Below are 8,669 nucleotides of genomic sequence, written 5' to 3'. Positions count from 1 at the left end.
CTTTCCTAGCATTGTTAGAGGACATCAGAAGGCACTCACTGCTCTAACCACTAGGCTACTCCTGTAAGCTAGTCATTTGCCATCTCCAAATTTACCTCATTGATTATATTTATGCTTATGTTGGATCATTTAATTATTATGTTAAAACTGTACCTGCTGTCCACCGCCTTGGGTGAATGTCTTCATAGTGGTGGTTAAGAAATCCAAATGTATCACCACTTGCAGCTTTCACTTGATGATACAAGGGTTATATGGTGTATAGCCCCGGCCAGTGCATCCCAGGATATACTGGGCAGGGTTGGGTGCCGCCATTTTGCGGCGTCGCAGGAAGAGGAGGGAGGCAGGCTACCCTCCCTCCTCCATCCCACAAGGTAGGGGGGTCTGGGCCACCAGGGACCCCTTGCTGGGGGACTAGGGGGGGGGGGGCTGGAGACCCACCGGATCTCCAGCCCTCCCTGAACCTGGGGGGGGGGGGATCGCGGGGGGACCAGAGGTCCAGCGGACCTCCAGCCTCCGGTTGCTGGGGGGGGGGGGGTTGGTTGGTCACCCACTAGGCCACCAGGGACCCTTTGCTGAGGGTGTTAGGGGGGGCTGAAGGATTTCCAGCCCTCCCTGAACCTGTGTGTGTGTGGGGGGGGGGGGGGGGGTTTGTTGGGGGGACCAGAGGTCTGCCGGATCTCCAGCCCTCTGTCGCTGGCAGGTTTGCTGGGGGGGGGGGGGGGGGGGGACTGCCAGAATGCAAATGAATGCTGATCAGGGCTCACCATTCCTCCACAATGATCCGCAAACCCTAACGCCAGCTCGTAGCTGGCGTATGGTTTGCCACCGCCAGCGACCCAATCTTTGGCACGCCTGCCGCTGATCATTGGGGATGAATATGTTTAGTCCTGTTTAGCATGCATTTGCATGCTAGTTACGTTCAGCGCCCTTGAGCGCGTTGTTTCACGCGCTCAAGGGCTCTGATCATAGGGTGTTAGCAAACAGCCTCTAGCGCTGGTGTTTGCTTCTGATCATCCCCCTGTAAGTAAGGTCCACAATTGACAGGGTAAGACCCTAACCAATCAAAGGCTTCCACTCACACACTGCCTAGAGGCTGGACCGTTTATCTGCCGGTGACGAAACTGGTTGTTTTTGTTAACGACACGTCCTCCTCCTGCTGTAATGCTGCAAAAATCACAATTATTCCAGGAACTGAAGGCGTGCACTTATGGAAAAAAAATATATATAATTGATATGACCTTTGCAGAAAAAAGTCAGTTTTAAGTTTGTATAAAAAGATCCGCCACTATCCGTCCTTTACCTAAACCTTTTTTATTTTCGGCCGATACCAGAGCTCGCATTTTGGGATTTTTGGCGCGTCCACATTGTTGCGGAGGGAAAGTAGACAAAAGAGTCTGTGGCGCTATCAGAAAGCATTTGCAGTGTTTTCTAGGTAGGCGGCGGAGGCTGCCATCTATCACCATGACACCGGCATAGTTGCAAGGTTGGGTAACTTGTTTCTCCTCCTCCTTGTCCACTGATGCATTGCTTTTGCTTTTCGTTTCGCTTTCACTTCTGTGATCACCGTGACATCTGGTTCCTGCGGACCCCTACCCAGCATCCTATTCCCCCCAACCAGGTAGGACAGGTTGTTTCTCGGGTGTTTGTAAAAACGCAAAAATGGTCGAAAGTGTGGGGAGGAATGGTGCGCCTTGGGGGATTTTCGCCCCCCCCCCCCTTCTACCGCATTTTATCGCGATTTGCCTTTTTAGAGCAGGGAGCAGGTGCAAAACTAGGCAGAGGGAAACCAGTTCAGGCACTCAGGCCCTGTTCGTCCTCCTTGCTTTACTTAACCCTTTCCTCTCGCTTCTTTGAGAATTTTTTCTGAAAACATAAAATGAGAAATGCGTGTTGCATGTGGCTCTTTTTGTTAGTACTAAGCAGAAGTACGAAGAGGTTGCTACAACTCGGTAAGTTTGACTTCTGTGGTAAGTAAATGAATGGAAAAGCTTTTAAAAGAAAGAGAATAATAAAGTTCTTGGAATCCAATAGATTACAGGCAGGGCTAGCCCAGGGCATGATGCCTCCCTCTCCCAGGCTGAGATGCTGCAGCTGCTCCCCTTTCTACCTCTACCAGAGGGATAGCCAGACCTCAAGGAGGTGGCCAGAGCCTGAGGTGGGGGGCAATTTTGGTCTTCCACCTCGCTGACCCTCCCTGCTGCCCCCTCCCCACCCCACCCACTGCTGCAGCAAAACCCCCCTCTAGCTGAAGCCTCCTCTAGTGCCTGTCTCCAGCACTGCCGCGTTGCCAACCCTGCTCTCTCTTCCTCCTCACATCCTGTATGCTCCTTTTAGTGAAACTTCAATTTTACTAAAAGGAGTGTGCAGAACATGAGGGAGAAGAAAGGCAGGCACAAGGCATCAGCTGGCAGGGGTTGAGGACCCTGCCAGCAAAACCTGGGGCCCAGAGGAAATTCGAGGAGGCCTAGGCCCCCATTGCCCCACATAGCTTTGCCACTACCTCCAACGCGGCAGCAATGCCCACACGCTGCCCTGCTGCCGGCACCCCCTCTTTCCTTTACTGCGGCACCCTGAGCCTCTGATGAAACAGGAAGTTACATCAGAGAGGCGGGTGCCAGCGGCAGGGCAGTGTATGGGAATTGCTGCCACTGCCAGGTTTGGAACGTGACGGGGAGATGCCACTCCTGAAGAGTGCCGCCTGAGGCCCCCGCCTCATGTGGCCTAATGGTTGGGCTGCCCCTGATTACAGGATTAGAGGCAACATGGTTTTTCTAGAGGCATTTCTTGTCAGACATATCTGATTAATATCTTTGGGTGACCAGAGAGTTGGATTGAGGGAAAGTGCTAGATGTGATGTATTTAGATTTTGGCAAAGCTTTTGAGTCCATGTAGATGACTAAGAAATAAACTGAATGTGCGTGGTATGGGCCCTAAAGTGACTTCTTTAGGAACTGGTTGAGTGGAAGGTGACAGGGAAGTGGTAAATGGGGCTTACTCTGAGGAAAGTGACACTACCTGGGGTGTACTGCAAAGTTTTTGGTTCTTTTTAACATTTCTCCCTGCAGAACATTGGGGAGGAATACTGATGCCCCTGTTTAGCATGCATTTGCAAGCTATTAGCATTCACAGGCAGATGAACAAAAGCCCCGCGCTGTTCCAAACAGCGCTCTAAACAAGTGCTGGAACAGCACGGGGCGCTATTAGACTTATGATCAGAGATAATGCATGCAAATTTAAGCAGCGCAATTATCTCTGATCATGGGGTAGAAGAGCGGACGAATTGTCCTCCCACACTTGTTTGACAGGTCTGGGCTGTCAAAATCCCAAAACTGTCAAACACAGGGTCTGGAGGTCCATGGGACCACCAGGCCCTGACTACCCCTGCCCCGAGCAACGGGGTCTGGAGGTCCGGTGAACCTCCGGTCCCCCTGACGATCCCATCCCCCCAGGTTCAGGGAGGGCTGGAGATCCGGTGGGTCTCCAGCCCCCCCAAACCCTCCGAAAATGTTCCCTGGTGGTCCAGTGGCCGCCGGCCAAACCTCCTCCCTCCCTCCCAGCGAGCGATGGGGGGGGGGGGGCTGGAGGTCCGGCGGACCTCCGGTCCCCCCCAACGATCCCACCCCCCACCCAGAAAATGGTCCCTGGTGGTCCAGTGGCCGCTTAAAAAGTGGCCATTAAAAATAACCCCCTCCTGGCCCCCCTACCTTAGTTGGAGGAGGGAGGTAGCCTGCCTCCCTCCTCTTCCTTGGGTTGATGACACCGCAAAATGGTAGCGCCCAGTGCATCCCAGGATGCACTGGGAGGGGCTGGGCACCGCCATTTTGCGGCGTCAACCCAAAGAGGAGGGAGGCAGGCTACCTCCCTCCTCCAACTAAGGTAGGGGGGCCAGGAGGGAGTTATTTTTAAGCAGCTACTGGACCACCAGGGATCATTTCCTGGGAGTTTGGGGGGGGCTAGAGACCCACCAGATCTCCAGCCCTCCCTGAACCTGGGGGGATGGGATCGTTGGGGGGACCGGAGGTCCGCTGGACCTCCAGCCCCCCCCCCCCGTCGCTCACAGGGAAGGAGCCTGGAGGGGGGGGGGGTGGTCGGGGGGGGGGGTTGTCGGGGGGGGGGGACCCCCTGTTGGCAGGTTTGCTTTGGGGGGGAACGGGGGCCTGCCAGCATGCAACTGCATGCTGGACAGGGCTCACCAATCCTCCCCAATGATCTGCAAACCCTAACGCCAGCTTGGAGCTGGCGTAGGGTTTGTCGCGACCCAAATTTTGGTGCACTGACCGCTGATCATTGGCGATGAATGCGCTAAGCCCTGTTTAGCATGCATTTGCATGCTACTTGTGCAAACGTGCTCGAGAGCTCTGATCATGGGGCGGTAGCAAACGCCGGCGCTAATATGGTGCTAACAGCCTCTAGCGCCAGCGTTTGCTTTTGATCATCTGCCTGTCAGAGCCAGCAAGCTCGTTAACATGCGCTCACCGAGTCTGATCTTGGGGCACTGGCAAACACGGGTGCTAGTCTGGTGCTTATGGCTTCTAGCACCCATGTTTGCCTTTGTGGGAGTGAAAAGGAGAATAGTTGATATGGATGGGCAGATTGGATAGGCCATATGGTTTTATTTGTCTTTATTTTTCTCTTTCTGTATCTAGTAGATTAATTTTCTATTTGCTTTTTGGATTTTTCCCAGCAAGTGTCGATAGTGTGCATCATTTTCTGCCATCTCAGCTGTCTTGAAATGTGAGTTATAAAAGACACATCTTAAAAACCATACCTTATAACTACCTCAGGTCCAGTTCCTTAACTTGTAGCCTTGGGATAATTTTTGCCTTTTCAGTCTGTGATGGAAGGTTACTTCTGATTAGCTTGTGTTTTAAGTTGGGTGGCTGTCGGAAGGCCAGTACTGGTGGGGATGGGAATATCTCTTTCAGTAATTCATCCTCCTGGAGTAGAGGTTGTAGATCTCTTATGATTTTCCTCAGTTTTTCCAGCTCTGGATTGTATGTCACTACAAGGGGGATTCTGTCTGTGGGTTTTTTCTCCTTGTGCTGTAGCAGATTTTCCCTGGGTATACTGGCTTTCCGACAGCCACCCAACTTAAAACACAAGCTAATCAGAAGTAAACTTCCATCACAGACTGAAAAGGAACAGAAGGGCACACGTCCCTGTAATTTATCCAGTTGCAAACTATGCCAAAATATTTCACAGGACCCCACAGTTATCCACAAAGGAAAGATATTCAACATAAAGGGATCTTTCACTTGCTCATCTTCCAATGTAGTATATATCGTTCAGTGTAAAAAAATGTAACGAAGGATGCTATATTGGAGAAACAGGCCAGATGCTTAAGACAAGATTCAATTTACATAGACATCACATGAACAATACAGCCAGTAGGGCCCCCACCCCGGTGGGACAGCACTTCACAGAACCAGGACACTGTACCAGTGATTTCACAGTGAGAATACTGAAAGGTAACTTTAAAACCATACAAGAACGTAAGACCTTTGAAGTCAGAATGATTGAATATTTTAACACCCAACAGAAAGGACTTAACAAGGATCTGGGGTTCCTGGCCCATTATAAACCATAAAGCTGTATGTCTCTGTTGATCACCCCACCCCTCACCTATCCACACCCATCCTGTTAGAATATCAATGATATGCTTTGTCCCCATGCATACCTCCTACCCACCCCCATCCTCCCACCCTGTCAGACTGTCATAGTAATGCTTGAATGTTTTCACTTATATACACTGTCAGCTAGCACATTTGCTTATTTCCGATCTGATGAAGAAGGGCAACCTTCGAAAGCTAATCAAGAAATGTATTAAGTTATGTCCAATAAAAAAGGTATCATCTTATTTTCTTTTCCATGTTTTATTTTGTTTGATTTCTATTGATATCCTTTTCAGCAGCAATTCATTACTTTTCTCTCCCTATTTCCTTCCTCATGAACTCCCCTTCACCTGGAAAGTATCTCTTATGGGTACCTTCTTCCATTGCTAACTTGATTTTTTTTCTTTCAGCTTTGCTACATTCTTTGCCCAGTTTGCCCAACCATAAATCAAGAGTATTAGACATCTTAAGTGAACCATCGATCTTGAGCCTCCTTCTATTAAACTTACCTTTCCCCCATTTCCCCTTCCCTAAGAGTTTGGTAATTAAACTCAACAATTGTGATCATCCCACAGCAGTCCTATAAAAATGCTTAATTGGACATCATACTTTTATTAAATATTAAACTTGCATTTTGCAGCCTCCCCCCCCATTATAAGAAGTTGTTTGTCCACACTCTTTATCACCTCAGGCTTAGAGTACTGCAACTTGCTTCTTACAGGCCTCCCACTAAGCCATCTCTCTCTCTCCTTCAGTCTGTTAAAAATTCTGCTGCACGACTTATATTCCTCCAGTGTCACTATGCTCATATTAGTCTGGTTCAATGCAGATTGTATCAAAGAAGCTAGGGGTTGCTAGCTAGAGATTATAGACCAACTATTAGAAGACAAATACAGATAACGAACTAAACAAAATTACTACTACTACTATTTAGCATTTCTATAGCGCTACAAGGCGTACGCAGCGCTGCACAAACATAGAAGAAAGACAGTCCCTGCTCAAAGAGCTTACAATCTAATAGACAAAAAATAAATAAAGTAAGCAAATCAAATCAATTAATGTGAACAATGTGAACAAAATGGACAAAGAATCCCTTAAATAGGTTTTTATTCTTTTACAGAATGGCATATAGGGAGTTTGTGATCTAATATTGAGAGGTAAGGAATTCCACATTAAGGCCACTTGGTTAGCTAAAGTTCAAATATTTGAAAAGTATTAATCCGCAAACGAACCTTTTCCGGAGCAGGGAAGGCGATAGAAGTAGAGGACACGAAATGAGATTGAAGGGGGGCAGACTCAAGAAAAATGTCAGGAAGTATTTCTTCAAGGAGAGAGTAGTGGATGCTTGGAATGCCCTCCTGCGGGAGGTGGTGGAAATGAAAACGGTAACGGAATTCAAACATGCGTGGGATAAACATAAAGGAATCCTGTTCAGAAGATTTGGATCCTCAGGAGCTTAGCCGAGATTGGATGGCAGAGCCAGTGGTTGGGAGGTGGGGATAGTGCTGGGCAGACATACGGTCTGTGCCAGAGCCAGTGATAGGAGGCGGGGCTGGTAGTTGGGAGGCAGGGATAGTGCTGGGCAGACTTATACGGTCTGTGCCAGAGCCGGTGGTGGGAGGCGGGGATAGTGCTGGGCAGACTTGTACAGTCTGTGCCCTGAAGAGGACAGACACAAATCAAGGTAGGGTATAAACAAAAAGTAGCACATATAAGTTTATCTTGTTGAGCAATCTGGATAGACCTTGCAGGTCTTTTTCTGCCGTCATCTACTATGTTACTATGAATTAGTTATTTTTCTATATTAGTGCCCTTTGCCTAAGGGAAATGTAAAATCAGTCGGTTAGTGTTGTCTAAATAAAACCTGTTAGTGATAGATAAAAAAATAAGGCAGCTCGTGGAGACCATAGATAGGTTTGAATACCGATGAACATATTTTAAAAATATGTGCTTGTATCAAAAGCCAATGCAGTTTTTACATCTTTACCATTTCTGTATAATAAATACATTCTCCTAGACGCTCCTATGTCTTATTTGTATGTCTTGACTAGATTGTAAGCTCTCTGGAGTAGGAAGTTTCTTGTGTGTGTCTGTATAGGGCTGCATATGCTTGGTAGTGCTTTAGAAATAAGTAGTAGGAGTAAGTTGGTTTCTCTAACAGGAATCTTTGTCATGTACTTTAGAAGATGGTTTAATAGAGGCAAAAAGATGGTAGGAAATGGACCATGGACCCCAGAAACAAGGGAAGCAAACTTTTTCCAAGCTACATGATTAGAAGACTCATCTAGCTTATACATTTTGCAACATTACCACAAAGGTCTTTCTCAAGACCCATCTTTTTGTGTTACAAGTTTAAAAAGACATGATATTGGAGAATTTGTATTCCACTCATTATCAAAAGACTCATGAAGTAGACCTCAGGCTGAAACACGGTACTGTCGAGTCTTTGATCAATAAAGCTTCTTAAAGCACCAAGTTTGCTTCCCTTGTTTCTGGGGTCTGTGGTCCATTTCCCACCATCTTTTTGCCTCTACTACACTTCGTGGGATTGCACAGTTCTCCACCCAGGTGGATTTCTACTGAAGATTGGTTAATGCCATTAACTTGTAAATATAATGCCATTCGTCCATAGTGTGCATTATATTACCACGTTAAGCCCGTAAAAACGGGCGAGTATTGCAGCCCTCCTCTCTCTCCTGGCCTCACCCCATCCACCGATCCTCCCCCCCCCCCATATCCAGCGACCCTCTTCTTTCCCTTGGCCTCCCCCCCCATGTCCAGCAACCCTCCTCTGTGCCCTGCTCTCACCCCAAGTCCAGCTACCCTCCTCACTGCCGCCACTCCCTCCCCCCTCCAGGATCGCCCCTGGGCGCCCACGCTTTCCCAATGGTTTTGTTGATTTGGCACGCGCTACCTGCGTGTTAACCCTACCACTGCTTAGTAAAACGGCCCCTGAGTGAATTAAATAAATCCTAATAAATAACATGACTGTATACTGAATATCCTAAAAATTGCTATCCTCATTTAACATTTTATTCTAAATATAACTAATGTTTA

The 8,669-nt window shown here is 48.1% G+C and overlaps 1 protein-coding gene across 1 annotated transcript in view; it reads left to right on the top strand.

The window, feature by feature from the left end:
• The first annotated feature begins 1,539 nt into the window (after positions 1-1,539).
• ERAP1 (endoplasmic reticulum aminopeptidase 1) overlaps positions 1,540-8,669 on the top strand; it is a 152,406-nt gene continuing 145,276 nt past the window's right edge. Inside the window, 1 exon segment of the mRNA XM_030193409.1 lies at positions 1,540-1,618. The gene's annotated coding sequence lies outside the window, so the exon portion shown is untranslated.

This window comes from Microcaecilia unicolor, chromosome 2, assembly GCF_901765095.1.
Source record: "Microcaecilia unicolor chromosome 2, aMicUni1.1, whole genome shotgun sequence".
Classification (NCBI taxonomy): domain Eukaryota; kingdom Metazoa; phylum Chordata; class Amphibia; order Gymnophiona; family Siphonopidae; genus Microcaecilia; species Microcaecilia unicolor.
The sequence above is the reverse complement of the archived record's forward strand: the minus strand, read 5'-3'. Positions and strand labels throughout refer to the sequence as shown.